This window comes from Myxine glutinosa, chromosome 10, assembly GCF_964187855.1.
Source record: "Myxine glutinosa chromosome 10, kmMyxGlut1.1, whole genome shotgun sequence".
Classification (NCBI taxonomy): Eukaryota; Metazoa; Chordata; class Myxini; order Myxiniformes; family Myxinidae; genus Myxine; species Myxine glutinosa.
The window spans coordinates 20,246,337-20,264,835 of record NC_136270.1 but is presented as its reverse complement, the minus strand read 5'-3'; the positions used below and the strand labels follow the sequence as shown (position 1 = coordinate 20,264,835).

The window sequence follows — 18,499 nt, the reverse complement described above, 5'->3', positions numbered from 1 at the left end:
TCATAAACAGCTAAATGGGCAATTGTGTCTCGTTTGTGGATGTTTGTCTATGGTTTGGAACACAAGTGTTAAATGAAAAATAAACTTTGTTTTGATTCTCAATAAAGGTTATAGTGTTGTTGTATCTTGTCTTTAAGACGATACACATAGTATAATAGTATAAAAATGATGGCCGAGTTACCATTGAGAAGGCGTACTTGATGCCCCACAATGACACCAACCGAAAAAGGTTCAGAACCACTGCAATAGGCCATCCTGCCAGCCCAAACTATTCTTGTATCCAGCAAGTTCAACACAGCCACCCCTCCTCTTTTCGTGTCCAGCTCTCAACTCCTGCAGCCATTCTCTATTAACGTTTGGTGTCACCATCTCCAGCAATCTCTCCTAGCAGCCTCACATCCTCAATACCACCAAATATGCATCAAATAAACTTAGTTTCCTCATGAGAGCTAACCAATACTTCAACTCCTATCAGCTTTTCACCCTCGGCATATACCAAGTCAGACCAGCAATTGAAGACTGCTCCCATGTCTGAAGTGCCTCTCCAATGTCAGTCATCGGTGTCTGGATCGTTACCAAGCCAAAGCTGTCTTCGGTGTCTGGATCTAGATCGTTACCAAGCCAAAGCGTCTGATTAACGATCCTACGTTGTCTAGAAATCTCCAACCTTTGGCCCCACCGTCGAGCAGCCTGTTCCCAGTGCCTCTTCTACCACAGTTGATGCTCTGTCCAACAATGTTTCTGCCCTCATCCTTTTCCCTAGGCTGTAAACACCAAACTAGCTTCTACTCGTCAGCCTTTCTGCATCACACTCCATACCCTCCATTCCAATTGTCATTCCTCCCCTTTTTACCCTGTACTGCCGCTTTGGAACAGCCTCCACAGCAGGGTGCTCCCAACTTGCCAACTTGCAACAATTCACGTCACGAATCAATCGTCTAGATCGCATATAATTATTACATTTTCCAATCTTTCTTTGCTTTTTCACTTAGGGAGCCCCACTTGGATTTTGGCTTAAACCCCTATGGTATTGATTAAAATATATATATATATATATAAGTACAAATTCCAGAAAAGTACCAGATACATCTTGAAACACCACAGATCATTTCTTCAGTATACTGACCGCAGAGTCAACTTCGAACACATTATCGAGGGAAAGCCCAAGTCAGGCAGACACGTCAACTGTTTTGATGGATTTTAAAACATTCAGCATTTTCTATGGAGACTCATGTAGAATTAAAGTGAAACAGATACATGTCAAAAGCTACATTAGTCACTTGCCTTGCCATGCCAATTGCACATGAACACTTGGTAAAACAAGTACAGATACATTCAAAGTACACCGCCCCGATGCCAAATAATTAAATATCCTACAGTGCGGCATTGCCGGGGCGCCTCTGGAGCCCGGCAATACCGCTGTGCAGCTCATAGAGATTGCATTGGGAGGGAGAGGTGTAAAATACTTGATTGATTAATTGCATAATTAAAATCAAGAAAAGATTATCACAAAATATTTTCTTAATCAATTGGCTAATAGCATAACTAAACCACTAGTGCTTCATCCGAAGATGTATCTTTTCGAAATTTCATTAAATAAGGCATTAATTAAAAAAATTAAATAATTAATTGATTAATCAATAAATAATGAATCGATTAAATGATTAATCAATAAATCAAAAATATCCTTTGTAGCCACATCACTTGGTCACTGTCATGTCCAAATATTAGCTTCCCAGCTCAAAAGGTGCCTGAGATATTGCCCAGATGAGAAAGAAAATAAATAAATAATAATAATCATTAAAAAAGGAAATAATTAATCAATTTGCTAATATAACACATAAACCACCACCATTTCATCAGAATCTGTAACTTTAAAAAAAACAAGTACAGATACATTCAAAGTACACCGCCCCCATGCCAAATAATTAAATATCCTACAGCGCGGCATTGCCGGGGCGCCTCCGGCGCCCGGCAATACCGCAGTGCAGCTCATAGAGGCTGCATTGGGAGGGAGAGGTGTACACTAATTGATTGATTAATTGTATAACAAAAATCAATAAAAGATTATCACAAAATATTTTCTTAATCAATTTATTGGCTAGTAGCATAACTAAACCACTAGTGCTTCTTCCGAAGATGTATCTTTTAGAAATTTAATTAAATAAGTCATTAATAAAAAAATTAAATAATTAATTGATTAATCAATAAATAATTAATCAATTAATCAATAAATAATTAATCGATTAAATGATTAATCAATAAATCAAAAATATCCTTGATAGCCACATCACTTGGTCACTGTCATGTCCAAATATTAGCTTCCCAGCTCAAAAGGTGCCTGAGATATTGGCCAAATGAGAAAGAAAATAAATAAATGATTAATAATGAAAATAAATAAATAATAATCATAAAAAAATCAAATTATTAATCAATTCGGTCACAGAACACATAAACCACCACCATTTCATCAGAATCTGTAACTGAAAAAATATATATATAGTAATTAATCGAATAATTAAATAATTAATCGATTAATTGATTAATCAATAAATCAAAAATATCCTTGATAGCCACATCACTTGATCACTCATGTCCAAATATTAGCTTCCGAGCTCAAAAGGTGCCTGAGATATTGGCCAAATGAGAAAGAAAATAAATAAATGATTAATAATGAAAATAAATAAATAATAATCATTAAAAAATTAAATTATTAATCAATTCGGTCATAGAACAAATAAACCACCACCATTTCATCAGAATCTGTAACTTAAAAAAAAAAAAAATTTGTCATTAATCGAATAATTAAATAATTCATCGATTAATTGATTAATTGATTAATCAATAAATCAAAAATATCCTTGATAGCCACATCACTTGGTCACTCATGTCCAAATATTAGCTTCCGGCTTCACGCTGTTGAATCCAAAGCTTTCAGAATCATTGGAATCTCCCGCGATGAAGCTATCTCTGAGGGCCTCTCACTCACTCACTCACCGCAGGCAGGTTGGTGGTCTTTCTGTCTTCTACCGACTCCTCTCCGGCCTTGCTCCCCCAGCTCTCTCTGTGCTCCGTCCCCCAAATATTCCTACAGGTCGCACAAAATCTGCCAGCCACCCTCTGATGGTTAAACTGCCGAAATCTCGGCTCTCTGCTCACCTTCACTCTTTCATTCCTCTTTTCTCCCGCCTCTGGAACAAACTCCCACACTCACTTCAATCACACTCGTCCCTCCAGGTCTTTAAAACAGCTGTTCACCACCATCTCTTATCTTCCCCCATCCAAAACCTTGATCTTTTCTACCCCCACTAATTCACCCCAGATCCACTTTGTTTGAAATTCCAACTTCTTTCCTGGAAGTCCTGGCAGTGTCCATATGTTTTATACCTCTCCCACCCCCCCCCCCCCCCTTCCCATGCCTCCCCCCCAAAGCCCTCTCCCTCCCACAGTTCTCTCGATGTCTCCATGTCTCTCGGTCCCTGCTCTCAAATGTTGTGTTGTGTTTGTGTCCTTCCCCCTCTCTCCCCATCTTGTCTACCGCTCCCGATGTTATTTGTTTTATGTGTCTGTTTGCCTTTCTGTGTGATTAATGTTCGCTCTTTCACGAGCCTCGATCTTGTATTAAAAAAAAAAAAAAAAAAGTGCCTGAGATATTGGCCAAATGAGAAAGAAAATAAATAAATGATTAATAATGAAAATACATAAATAATAATCATTAAAATATTAAATTATTAATCAAATCGGTCATACAACACATAAACCACCACCATTTCATCAGAATCTGTAACTTTAAAAAAAAAAAGTTTTTAAATCATTAATCAAATAATTAAATAATTAATCGATTAATTGATTAATTGATTAATTAATAAATCAAAAATTGCCTTTGTAGACAAATCACCTGGTCATTGGCATGTCCAAATATCAGCTTCCTAACTCAAAAGGTGCCTGAGTTAATGGTCAGAAGAGAAAGGAAATTTGATTAATTAAATAAGTACTTAATTAATCGCTAATAATTAAATAACTCCTCAATTAATTGATTAATCAAAAAACAAAATATAATGTTTTTGACAAAGGACCTGCTCACTATTGTGCCGAAATTTCAGCTTCCTAGCTCAAAGGATGGCTGAGATATAGCCCGGACAAACAAACAAGAAAACAAACAAGAAAACAAACAAACAACCAGAGTGAAAACTGAATACTCCCTTTCAGCGTGCGTCACTGCCGAGCCCCCTTCAGTGCCCGGAAATGACGTTTTGCAATGCCTGGAGATGGCATAGGAAAGGTGCGGTGTACAAAATATATTTTAGTCATTAATCGAATAATTAAATAATTAATCGATTAATTGATTAATTGGTTAATCAATAAATAAAAAATAGCCTTTGCAGCCAAATCACTTAGTCATTGGCATGTCCAAATATCAGCTTCCTAACTCAAAAGGTGCCTGAGATAATGGCCAGAAGAGAAAGGAAATGCATAAGTACTTAATTAATCACTAATAATTAAATAACACATCAAATAATTGATTAATCAAAAAACAAAAAATACTGTTTTTGTCAAAGGACTTGCTCACTATTGTGCCGAGATTTCAGCTTCCTAGCTCAAAGGATGGCTGAGATATCGCCCGGACAAACAACCAAGAAAACAAACAAACAAGCAAGAAAGCAAGAAAGAAAACAACCAGAGTGAAAACTGAGTACTCCCTTTCAGCTTGGGTCATTGCCCCCTTCGGTGCCCGGCAATGACGTTACGCAGCGCCTGGAGATGGCATAGGAAAGGTGCGGTGTACAATAGCGTTAAAATCCAAATTAATTTATTTTTACACCTTTCAACCTCTTTAAACCTTTATTTAAATTGAATTAGATACTTGAAAACTGCAGAACACAAATCACCTTCATAATACTTCCAAAACCATACGATATATCAAAATATAGCACGAGATGGTGTGGCATGTGAGAGGATCTGGGTGAAAAAGATTCTGATTGACCTTGCATTCAATAGTGATCAATAAAGCCTCAATCTCCTAAAATGCGACTCAGTCGAGTTATTACAGTGGATACGGGTGAGGTATACAAGACTGCTTCAGCAGCGCTAAACTTCAGGATTGTTTTTAACGATCATTAAATCATTATTTTATTTAAGTTGAAGTATTATACTGAACACTGTACAGGATAGGCCTGTGGTGTGTTCAGTTACCATGCAGCTAGCGCTCTTCCTCGTCACGGTTTAAAATCGAGTGCTTGCTTCAGTGCTCAAGCCGCTTGGCAAGCACTCTTCAAGAAACGTGGCAATTGGACATACACCTGTTGTTGGCTTAATAGTTAAGGAAAGATCTTAAGATCTTAGGGCCTTGAGTTTGAGTCCCTGTCATGCTGTTAAATAACACCATTTGGGTTGCCTCAGCCTGTCATCCTTCCGAGGGTCAGAAAAATGCAGTGTTTCCAGTAAGCTGGTACTCATCAGCAGCACAGTCACACTCTCAGCATTGATGCAACCAGCAGTCATAGGCTGCATACAAAATGATACTATACTGTGCGGGGAATCATGTTCAATGAACTCTAGTTTAGGATGTGATCATCCATAATCACACGCATCACTTTTTCATAACATATATTCCAGACAGGCAGAGGCACACCTTGAACATTTCACTGGTGAAGAGAAAGATGAATAATCGATTGGCACAGCATAAAGTGAACTGTGGTTTTGGTCGACAACTACTTCTTTCGTGGACCCAATCAATCCCACCGCTTGTGGGGTCAGCTGAGGTAGTTTAGTCCTAATTTTTTCCACCCACACACCTGCAGGCCAGGCCTGCCATTCTGCTGAAGGTGATGAAATCTGCAATTCATCCTTCCTAACGGAACCTTGGTCAGAAACGTTTAATTTGTTCAGGGAGCCGGTGATAACTCACCTACTCTTCACGAAAGACAGTGGGATATTCAACATCCACAAAATAATGTTAGCAGACAGAACGCCCAGTTTAACGAACATCCAAAAACAGGTGTACTTGTTTCGCAGGCATTTCACAGGCAGGTGCGCTCCCTCTATACCATTCTGCCAGACAACTATTTGGAAAACAGATTTATGCCCAAAAGAGGCAAAACAACCAGAAAAATAAAAACAAAGCTGCTTTAATCATTTTAATGTTGAGGGCATCGCCAGAAATTTCATTTTTGTTTTCCAACACATCAGTTCTGGATGAATCATTTACCGACATCACTCCGATTGATGACATCACTCAGGCCAATTAAACAAGGCAACGGAAAGGAGTGTGCTTTCATTACTTGATAGCACATACTATTCTCCAGTCACACCTTCTGGCATATGCAGTGCTCTCCATAAGTATTGGAACAGTAGGTAAGCATAAGTATTGGAATAAATGACGAACAGGTGTTTATTGTTTCAAAGGTATTTCTTGTTACATTCACACATAAAAGACCTGTGAATGTCTCGTCTTGGTTTTAGCCTTTGCTTTTGCCTTGGGAGTCTGCCTTTGGAGTCAGAAGGCATAAACCAAACACAAAGACCAGATAACTGTCTATGACAGAAAAGCAAGCAATTTTGAAGCTGAAAGAACAGAATAATTGGGCATAGCAAATGCAACAATTTGGAATATGTTGAAAAAAGAAAGAATCCACTGGTGTACTTAGCAATAGACAACGGCCAGATTGGCCAAGGAATACTGCAGTTGATGACAGAAAAATGAGAGCTGTGAAGAAACACCTTAAAACAGCTGTAAGTGACATCACCAACAACCTCCAGAGTGCAGAGGTGAAAGTATCACAATGTGCCGTTCACAGAAGACCGACAGCAGAATTACAAAGGCTACACTACAACATGCAAACCTCTCATCAGCACCAAAAAGAAAAACGCCAGATTAGAATTTGCCAAGAAGTGCAGAGGTGATTCAGCGAGTTCTGAAGCAAAGTTTTATGGACAGATGAGACCAAAATAAACCTTTACCAATGCGATGGCAAGGTGAAAGTGTGGACAAATGGAGGAACTTCATATGATCCAAAGCATACGATCTAATCTGTGAGGCATGGTGGAGGTAATGTCATGGCTTGGGCTTGCACGGCTGCCTCTGGAACTGGCTCACTCATCTTTGTTGATGATGTAACTAATGATGGCAGCAGCAGAATGAATTTGGAAGTGTACAGAAATGTTTTGTCCGTCTATGTACAAGAAAATGCCTCCAAACTCATTGGGTGGCGCTTGCCCATGCAGCAAGACAATGACCCAAAACACACGGTCAATGCAACGAAGAAGTTCATCAGGGAAAAAGGTGGAAGGTTTCAGACCTGCCTAGCCAAACTCCTGATTTAAATCCAATTGAGCATGTATTTCACTTCCTGAGGAGACGACTGAAGTCAGAACCCCCTCCCTCCCCGCACCCCCCCCCCCCCCCCCCGCCCAAATACAAACAACTGAAAATGGCTGCAGTAAAATCTTGGCAAAGCATCTCAAAGGAGGATATTAAGAGATTGGTGATGTCAGTGAGTCACAGGCTCGATGCAGTTATTTGCAAGGAACATGCAACCAAATACTAACTATTATACTACTTTGATTTACTAATACTAGCAACGGTACCCACCCTACGGGCGGGTCTTCAATTGGGAAGCCCAAATGAAAAGGCAAAATATCAGAAATTGAAGGTTTTTTTATTTTAAACGATTCATATAAACATCCGTTGAATCATATCACACGCAAATCATCAAAATCTAAACAGTACATGGCGCCCATTTTGAAAAAAGATTGAATTCTGCAAAACAGAAGCGGCCGCTACACGTCTTTCTCAGTCGCACGTTTATGTGTGAAGAGTGCGCGCCGAATCTGTAACACGGAAGCGGCCACTACACCCGTTTCTCAGTCGCTTTGCACACGCTGCCGTGTTGCTTCGGGGGCCGCACGTTTATATAGGAAGAGTTCGTCAGGAGTCGATCTACTCTCTCCTGGTACGTCGAATTTCAACAAAAGCCACATCACTGTTCATATCGGTAAATATTATTCCATCATGTTTGGAAAAACTGGAAAATTGGAAAATTGGAAAAACAGTATAGCCTATTTTACTCCAGGCGGTCCTAGGATTACCCACCCAAAATATCGTTGCGATCAGTTCAGCCGTTTTTGCGGTACCTTCGAACGGACAGACAGACGGATGGATATTTGGTGAATTATAGTAAGATTTAGCAGCATGGAAAATAACTTTGATTTACTTTAAGTTAATCTGTTTATATATGATGCTTACTATATATATATATGATGAATAACATATGCTTACCTAAAATGGGAGTGAGGAGGAGTGGAGAGAAGGAGGGGGTGACGAAATATAAAAAGGGCTATTTTGTCCAATGCTAAAACATATATCTATCTATAATTCCATTAATCTCTGTGTGTATGTGTGTATGTGTGTTTGTATGTGTGTATGTGTGTATGTTTGTCTGTGACCGCTGTTTCTCGACAACTACCGGTCCGATATACTTGAAACTTGCCAGGTATATTGCTGGGGACCCGAGGATGTGCCTTTTCAAGGTTTGAAATTAATCGGACAAGTACTTACCGAGCTATGGCGATTTAGCCGTTCGCCGTTCGCTTTGGCGTTGCGAATGGACCAAACCATTGCATGTAAATAGAGGGGGGGGTTCTGTGGTCGTTGCGAATGGACCAAACCATTCATGTAAATAGAGGGGGGGGGGGGGTTCTGTGGTCGTTACTGCCACGTGGTTTCAAAGTTTTTTTTTGTTGTTGTTGTTTGCACGCATGTTTTTTTGCACCCACGTACGGGCACGCCCTAGGATGTTTACACACACACACCCCTACACAAAATTGTTTTTTTTTTTTTTTTGGCAAGGAACGGGCACCCACGTACGGGCACGTCCTAGCTTATATATAGTACGGGCATGCCCTAGTACATAGAAATACCAAGAAATAAAAGTTGACCTTACTGTACTCTGTCTCATATTCATCTTTCCAAATTTCTTGAGTATATAGCAATAACAATAACAACAACAACAACAACAACAACATTCATGTTGAAAATAGCATAGCATGCCCAATGTACATCAAGACACAACAAACTAGAACAGCACTCGGTAGAGCACATACCTCCATCAAGCTGAACAGTTTACATTTTCTATCTCACTGATAGGTCGGATCTGGATTTGGACCTTAACTAAAAACAAATCGGCTTGTTCTTTTCACCTAATCAACTCATCCACCTAGTTTTGTTACAAGTTGTCGACAACTTTTCGAAATATCATGCTATATATCGTTTTTGACCCTGTCACTCAATGGTGAAGAATCACGTAAGAATTGAAGACCATAGAATTATAACCAGGCTAAGTCACATACAATTATAACTCAATTAGTCTTAGTACCTAAGTATTACCATCGGCCGTCAGCGAGGAAATACTCCCTCCCGTGCCGCAGCGTAATTAATGGATTGCGCCGAGCGAAGCGAACGAAGCCGTTAGCAATGACTAACCCGATTGCGAAGCGGTTCGGCCAAAATCGTGCCACAGGTACTCAATTGAAAGAAATCACGAAAGCGATCAGACGAGGAGGAAACCAAACGGGTAAGAAATAACAGGGATTTATTTACTACTATACAAAACCAAAGAAGAAACGAAGAAGATACACAGTGCAATGCTTAACTATACAGGCTTAACTTATACCCCAGGGACAATACAAACATCACAAACTCACGTACACTAATGGGGAATTGAAGGCAGGAATGAATGGCTGGAAGGAGAAGGTGGGACCACATGGCTGGAAGGATGAGGTTCAGGTCCGTGCAGAACGGCAGGGCTGGAGGTGAGCGGCCGCCGACTCCCCGCACTCTGGTTCACATGGCAGGGTTGCTCGCGGCAGCGCGTCAAAGGTTCACGCGGTAGGGGCTGTTTGAAGCAGCGTCTCTCTCTCGTACCTCACTCCACAGAACTCCGAACTTGGTCAACACTCAAGCGCCTCCCTCCACAGAACTGCTTGGTTCGTGCTCCCTCACTCATCTGCATAAGCAGTCCCTCACTCCTCCTTTTATTGCCCTCCCAGAAATCAAGCCGCGGGCTACGAGGGCACGCCTACCGGGTCGCTCACTGCGGTGCTGATTGGCTGTTAGGGCTAGCTGACTCGACCTCTGATGACGATGAGGTGCCACGCCCCCCTTTTTCTCCGAGATGAGCACATGGCAATGGCGGCTTGCGGGAATGGAAAACCACTTGCACCCTTTTGAACGGAAAATGGGCCTACTCTTATTTGATTGATGCAACGTAGATTCATCTATTGGAAACATGGCCTTACCTGAAATGCATAATAATGAAATAACTATGAAAGGGCCTATGATTTGCTACGTGTTGCAATGTGGACTAAGGTGCAATTATTTCATTTGACAGCCAATTAAGGGGAAATGTACACAGGGGTTATTTATAAGGAAATTTACTACTAAATTTACAAAGTGAAGGTTCTAAAAACCGCAACAATATATATATATATATATATATATATATATATATTGTTACGGACCGCGGATAAGGATGTTGGTTTGCCGAGCGGATGGCACCGCGGCCGTACAGTTACCCCGACTAACCCGATTCCCGAACGTTGGCCGGATCGCGCCACAGATATTCAATATGGAAAAGACAAAAGCGACACGGATGTGAAGAAGAAGAAGAAGACGAAATGGTTGGAAATACTACTAAATTTATTCTTACTATTTACACGCTCAAAGTAACCAAGGAAGAAGGAAAGATAAGAAAATAATTTACAGAAGAATCAGAGACAGTGCAAATTCCTAGCTTACTTACAGTCTTAATTAACCCAAGAACAGAACAAACAAAACAAACTCACGTACACAAGAAGGATGGAAAGGCAGGAGGTGGATGGCGGGAGGGAAAGGAAGGTCCAAGGATGCTGCAGCACGATCGGCGCGTTTGGCAGCCGCCGTTCCTTCGCGGCCCCGCTCAAAACTGCCGTCCAGGCCCCAAGCTGCGGTTACTGAAGCTGCTGTTGTTGAAGCTGCTGTGTTGCTGTGTGGACGTCGCGTGCTTTCTCCAGGACTCGTCTGACTCGTCTGGTCCAACCACTCAACTCAACAACACGCACGTCTCCCTGTCCAACTCCTCCAGGCTTCTTGCTGTTAACTCCTTTTTTTGGTCCAACTTTGGCGAGCAAGGCGACGAATAGCAGGCTTTGTGCTTCCCTGGATATCCTTTTTCAGTACCTTGCGCGCGCGCTTTTATAGCGCCTCCGGCGATCAAGCCGCCGGCCTTTAGGACACGCCCATCGGTCAGCTCGCCTCGGCCCTGATTGGTGGGCACAGGCCCTCTGACCCCGAGCTGAGCACATGCTTAATGGCGGCTATTGGGGTGAAATCAGCAACCCACTGCTGTAACAAACCTGTGCCCCGTGCAGTTGGCAATGGAGGCTTGGAGGGGATGTAATTGGCAATCGAGGCTTGGCAATGATGAAAGGGGAATGTGAAAGGAATCTACTCTATTTCACTTGGTGCAATGGAGTGTCATCTTAATGGGAGACAAGGCTTTACCCTAATACACATAATAAAGATATAACTATCAACCAGGGGGAAATCTATGATTGGCTGACGTGATTGTTTATGACCTAATTATGGGACGCCCTTTGACCTTTATACATAACTGGAGTAAGGAGGGTCCAGAATAAAGCAATATTTCACAACAATTTACTATACAATACAACACAATAAAAAAAACACAATCCTCATATCCGCAACAATATATATATATATATATATATATATATATATTCGTTTTTGGCCCGATCTCTCAATGAACAATCACTTTTAAAAATTATAGTGTCCGGAACCAGATCTTCACCAAAATCTAATCAATTTGTCATCGTCACATGCCCAACCTGTCCACCAAATTTCATCCGAATCCATCAACAATTTTTTGAGATATCCTGCACACAAACAGACAGGGGTGAAAACATAACATCCGTCTATTTTGGTAATAAAATGCAAGTCTACCTTATATAATGATTGTCGCTCACCGTCACAACCTGTTCAACCATTCAATCAAACATAACACGTGTTGATGAATCCTCAAAAGATCAATGCCAAGATTAATGTCATTTTTGCGAGTCACGGTTAATGACAATTTATTTATCGTTTTACCGACTCTATTCTGGTCTCGTTTCTGCTTCCCTCTGACCCCGTTGCCCACCTGCTGCCCTCTGACCTTTTTGCCCACCTGCTGCCCCTCCAACTCCAAGTCGCACACATTCTACCAGAAACACTTCCCTCGTTACTCCCAAAGTCCAAACTCAATTCGTTCACCTCCATCCTTTAAAACCTCACTTTTAATCACCTGTGGAACTGTCTTCCTGAATCTGGTGTCTCCAGTTCTTCCCTTTCAGGATTTCAAGTGTGCTGCCCTCCGTGACGTCACGATCTCTCCAAATTTGCACGAACTGAGCTTTGTGACACCTGCCGAGACCCTGTTGTCACCCTTCCCCTGCAATGCCTCACCTTCGCGGTGCGTCGCAGACATTCGTTGGCATCCCACTGTTCTCTCCATTTTGTCGATCGATCCAATCATTACATTACCACCTGTAGCTCTGCTCTTCCATGAGCCTCGATACCCGCCAATACTTGTTGCTTACTCTCCAAAGGATGAGACCGCTACCAGGAACATCGGCCTGAGGTATCATACTACCAACGCAGTTGCTTACACTTTAAATATAATTTTTTTTTTTTTTTTAATAGAGCAGCCGATACGTACAAATCGCCAAGGGGCTGCTGAAGAAACGCAGGTCCAAGAACGACTGCAAGGAGCAGCGGCTACCCCGAAGAGGAAGAGGACGAGCAAGGGCAGTGCGGAAGACACGAACGAACAAGACAAGACCTCACAGTGCACGCGCGAGCAGAACCCACCGAGCGAGGCCACGCCCCATCACTCCGCCCATTTCAGCAATACCTCCTCGCGATTGGCTCTCTCAACCACACGTGCTATATATGGAGTACCCATTGGTAGTTAAACGCTTACGTGTATCGCCCAGTGAAATGACGCAATGGAGGGGCGGTCCGCGTTAAATGTTAACCTTTTGTAGCCGAGCTGAAGGTAAAACGAAAAGAACCCACCGGTAATATGAAATCTGAATGTGTGGTCCAAATGCGCAGGAAGACGTTGTTTTGCTGAACGTCTTTACCTGCAGTACATCGGGCGAAATAAAACGCGTCTGAGACCAACCCGAAGTGGCCATGTTAATAAAACGTTCGCAACGCAGATTATTTTGAAAAATCTAAATTTAGAAATCACAATAAAAATATTTCATTATGGAGCAATAACGAGTGTCGGAAAATGCTGCATCAAATATAGAATAATATTAATAATAATGGAGTCCGAGCAGGAAACCAGGGATTTGTGGCGATGTGGTCAGCGAAGGTGAACGAAAAAAGGGTGGAGGCGGTGGTGCCACCATCACATTGAAACAGCCCGACCCCTTTCCACTCGTCTGGCAAGTGGCAACTCCACTGGTTTGACTCCTCCTCCACTGGTTTGGTTCCTCCAATGATTTGGCTCCTTCTCCACTGGTTTGGCTCCTCCTCCACTGGTTTGGCTCCTCCTCCACTGGTTTGACTCCTCCTCCGCTGGTTTGACTCCTCCTCTGCTGGTTTGACTCCTCCTCCGCTGGTTTGACTCCTCCTCCGCTGGCTTGACTCCTCCACTGGTTTGGCTCATCCTCAACTGGTTTGGCTCCTCCTCCACTGGTTTGGCTCCTCATCCACTGGTTTGGCTCCTCCTTCGTTGGTTTGGCTCCTCCTACGTTGGTTTGTCTTTGCCACTGCTGGATTGGCTCCTCCTCCTCTGGTTTGGCTCCTCCTCCGCTGCTCTGTCTCCTCCTCCGCTGGTTTGGCTCCTCCTTCCGCTGGTTTGGCTTCTCCTCCTCTGGTTTGGCTCCTCCTCCGCTGGTTTGGCTTCTCTTCCGCTGGTTTGGCTCCTCCTCCACTGGTCTGGCTCCTCCTCCACTGGTTTGGCTCCTCCTTCGTTGGTTTGGCTCCTCCTACGTTGGTTTGTCTTTGCCACTGCTGGTTTGGCTCCTCCTCCTCTGGTTTGGCTCCTCCTCCTCTGGTTTGGCTCCTCCTCCGCTGCTCTGGCTCCTCCTTCGCTGGTTTGGCTCCTCCTTCGTTGGTTTGTCTCCTTCTCCGTTGATTTGGCTCCTCCTCCTCTGGTTTGGCTTCTCCTCTGGTTTGTGTGGTGTAGCCCCAGCCTCATTGTAATGCAATTAAATTTAAATCCAATACATTACATCGCGTGACTGTTCAGTGCGCATTACGTGAGATGACGTAACCGAGTGTCTGGAGAGGACCTCTTCATGTTGAATGGATTTTTACGGCGTTTCTCTTGATTTCTTCATAAGTCATTACCAGAGGCGGCGTGAGGGCCATGAGACCCATGCGACCCATGCAATTGTCACTTCGCGTTGGTGGTTCACAATCCTTCGAGAGAGGCCCACGGGCCGCCCACCGAGGGTCTCGATTTGCAACACATCAACTTGTGAATAGTGATTGATAAACAGCGCAAATCGAATGATACATATCAGGGAAATATATCACTGTCACGTGACGAATCGATTTAAAAAAAATTTGGTTCCCCTGATGTTTAACCTGGCAGGACTATTACCAAATTAGGGGGTGTAGTTAGTATTAGTAAAGAAAGCAAACCAAGTGGAATAACAACGACGTTTAATGTGTACAAATGTAACAATATTCACAATAAAATTTGTATAATTGCTAATGTTAATACGCATCGATATTGTTTATTTTAGCCAATCCGCACGATGATAAATTGTACGACAAAAACACACCTCTAGTAAATGGACTAACCCATGCGAATCCACACGATGATAAATTGTGTGATAACAAAACACCCCTCATTAGTAAATGGACTAATCCATGCGAATCCACACGATGATAAATTGTGTGATAACAAAACACCCCTCATTAGTAAATGGACTAACCCATGCGAATCCACACGATGATAAATTGTACGACAAAAACACACCTCATTAGTAAATGGACTAACCCATGCGAATCCACACGATGATAAATTGTGCTATAACAAAACACCCCTCATTAGTAAATGGACTAATCCATGCGAATCCACACGATGATAAATTGTGCGATAACAAAACACCCCTCATTAGTAAATGGACTAACCCATGCGAATCCACACGATGATAAATTGTGCGATAACAAAACACCCCTCATTAGTAAATGGAATAATCCATGCGAATCCACACGATGATAAATTTTGCGATAACAAAACACCCCTCATTAGTAAATGGACTAACCTATGCGAAGGGCACAACTTATAACACCTCTCCAGAGGTTGAAACTAAACTACCCCAGCGGCGATGAAAAGCGAAAAATATCTCGACAAAAGGGGGAAAAGGGCTCAAATTCACCCGAAATTAACTTTCTTCGTCACACAAGCGGAACAACAAGAAAAGGGTCATCGGCCGAGCCGACCTAGGGGTGTTCCATTACCAAGCAGCTTGTAGAACGCTCGCCAAGCGGCTTAAGCACTCGCGGAAGCACTCAATCGAAACGGTTGATACGGAACGGTTGGCTTGGCAAGCGATAGCAAGCTGATTGGTAATGGGACATACCCCGGGATCATCTTTTTGTGTGTTTGTGTTTACGGCTGGCGGTGAGATGAGGAGGCGACCGTTATTAAAATCATCGCAAAGAATAATTTTAAATTTATGTACGGGATAAGGGGAGGAGGGAAATCACGCAATTTACCTTTTTATTATTGGCAATTATTGTACTATTATTGCTAATATTATTATTATTTTGCAGTAGTATTACTATTATTATTGTGCTAATATAATTATTATGACTTTTGTGATTTGATGCGGCTTTGGGTAAATTATACGATAAGGTGGAACGACATTGAAGCTGCTTTATATACACCTTAACATGCCATTTTGTTTTCCATCGGGGAAAAAGGCAATAAAACATGGGGATTCCTACAGATTTTTGCAGTTGATTCCAAAGCAACATCGTAGTCCTCTTACACGTATCGCATTATATAATTGAGGGTTCTCAAGTCCTCTTACACTTAATACGCCGTCCCACAACCACTGGGAGCGGCGCTGCATGGTGCATACACATTTACGAAGATAAATTGGCGTCGCCCTGCCTTCGGAACTCCTGGTGAGGGGACAATGAAGTCGCTGCAACCTTTGCCATATGACCGTTGCTAGTCCCCTTGGCAAGTTTGTTTGGTTGAGATTGCATAAGAAACGACCGAATACATAAATGTCAGACAGACCGACGCCAAATTGCAAATTTTAGTGTGATGACGGATGACATGATGACAGATGACAGATGACATGATGACATGGCAGATGATAGGATACCATGTGACAAGATGACAGGTGACAGATAGCATGATGGCAGATTACAGGATGACATGACATGATGACAGATGATACGATGACAAGTGACAGATGACATGATGACAGATGTCAGGATACCAGGTGACAAGATGACAGGTGACAGATGGCATGATGGCAGATGACAGGATGACATGACATGATGACAGATGACATGATGACAGATGATACGATGACAAGTGACAGATGACAAAATGACATGATGACAGATGTCAGGATACCAGGTGACAAGATGACAGGTGCCAGATGGCATGATGGCGGATGACAGGATGACATGATGACAGATAACATGATGACAGATGACATGACATAATGACAGATGAGAAAATGACAGATGATAGGATGACAGGTGACAGATGACAGGATAGCAGGGCTCACGTGGACTGGGAGGAGGAGGGCACTGGGTACTATTACGATTTGCAAGGGGCCCCCGAATGACAAACTACAATCGTTTGGATCCTCCAGTGGTTTGGCTCCTACTGTGACTTGGCTACTCCTTTGGTTTGCCTCCTCCTCTGATTGAGATTACCTCCTTTGGTTTTGCGCCTTTTCTGATTTGGCTCCTCATTTGGCTTTGCTCTTCCTCTAATTGTGATTACTTCCTTTGGTTTGGCTCCTTATCTGATTTCGCTCCCCTCCCCCGCCCCCCCCCCCCTCTGATTTGGCTCTCCCTCCGCTTTGGTGCCTCCTCTAATTGGAATTCATCTCCTCTGATTTGGCTCCTCATTTGGTTTGGCTCATGCTTTGGTTTGGATCCTCCTCGAATTTTGGATTACCTCCTTTCGTTTTGCTCCTCTGATTGAGATTACCTCCTTTGGTTTTGCTCGTTATCTGATTTCCTCCCCCTCTGATTTGGCTCTCCCTCCGCTTTGAATCCTCCTCTGATTTGGCTCCTCATTTGGTTTGGCTCCTTATCTGATTTCCTCTCCCTCTGATTTGGCTCTCCCTCTGGTTTGCCTCTCACTCTGGTTTGCCTCCTCCTCTGATTGGAATTCATCTCCTCTGATTTTTTTTTTTGTTTTGTTTGTATACAAGATCGAGGCTCGTGAAAGAGCTAACATTAATCACACAAAAAGTCAATCGACACATAAAACACAAAAAAAGGGGAGCGGAACACAAGATGGGGAGAGAGGGGGAAGGACACAAACACAACATTTGAGAGCAAGGACATCGAGAGAAATGTGGGAGGGGGAGGGCTTGGGGGGAGGTGCGAGAGGTATAAAACAAATCAACACTGCAAGGACTTCCAGGAAAGAAGTTGGAATTTCAAAAAAAGTGTATCTGGGGTGAATTCGTGGTGGTAGAAAAGATCAAGATTTTGGATGGGGGAAGATAAGAGATGGTGGTGAACAGCTGTTTTAAAGACCTGGAGGGAGGAGTGGGATTGAAGGGAGTGGGGGAGTTTGTTCCAGAGGCGGGAGAAAAGGGGAATGAAAGAGTGAAGGTGAGCAGAGAGCCTAGATTTTGGCAGTTTAACCATAAGAGGGTTGCTGGCAGATCTTGTGCGACCTGTGGGAATATTAGGGGGACAGAGCCCAGAGAGAGCTGGGGGGGCAAGGCCGGAGAGGAGTCGGTAGAAGACAGAAAGACCATCAACCTGCCTGCGGTGAGTGAGTGAAAGGCCCTCGGAGTTAGCTTCATCGCAGGAGGTTCCAATGATTCTGAAAGCTTTGGTTTCAACAGCGTGAAGCCGAGCTAGGTGTGAGGCAGGAGCACCGGCCCAGAGGGGGGGAACAGTATTCCATTGAGCTGCGGATGAAAGCCTTGTATGTGGTGAGGAGCTCAGGTGTGCCAAGGAAGGACTTCGCACGACTGAGGATGCCCAGTCAGCGACTGGCTTTGGAGGCCAGCTTGGAAATGTGGTTTTCCCAGGAAAGATCATGGCAGATAGTGAGACCCAAAAGCTTGAGTGACAGAACTTCTTGGAGAGGATTATTCAGAAAGTGGATGGGAGGTTTGTCCAGTTGGTCTTTTCGGAGAGACATCGTAAGAGTGTGGGATTTATTAGGATTGAAAGACATGTTCCACTTGTTGGACCAGTCTGTGATTTTGTCCAGGTCTGCAG

The 18,499-nt window shown here is 42.9% G+C and overlaps 1 protein-coding gene across 5 annotated transcripts in view; it reads right to left on the bottom strand.

The window, feature by feature from the left end:
* ACLY (ATP citrate lyase) overlaps nt 1-12,933 on the bottom strand; it is a 159,644-nt gene extending 146,711 nt beyond the window's left edge. For 2 of the 5 annotated variants that reach the window (XM_078785407.1, XM_068127319.2), the window contains exon 1: nt 12,753-12,933. The gene's annotated coding sequence lies outside the window, so the exon portion shown is untranslated. The remainder of the gene's footprint in view (nt 1-12,752) is intronic. The other 3 variants (XM_068127320.2, XM_068127321.2, XM_078785410.1) reach the window with 3 other exon arrangements.
* Between the last annotated feature and the right edge of the window lie 5,566 nt (nt 12,934-18,499).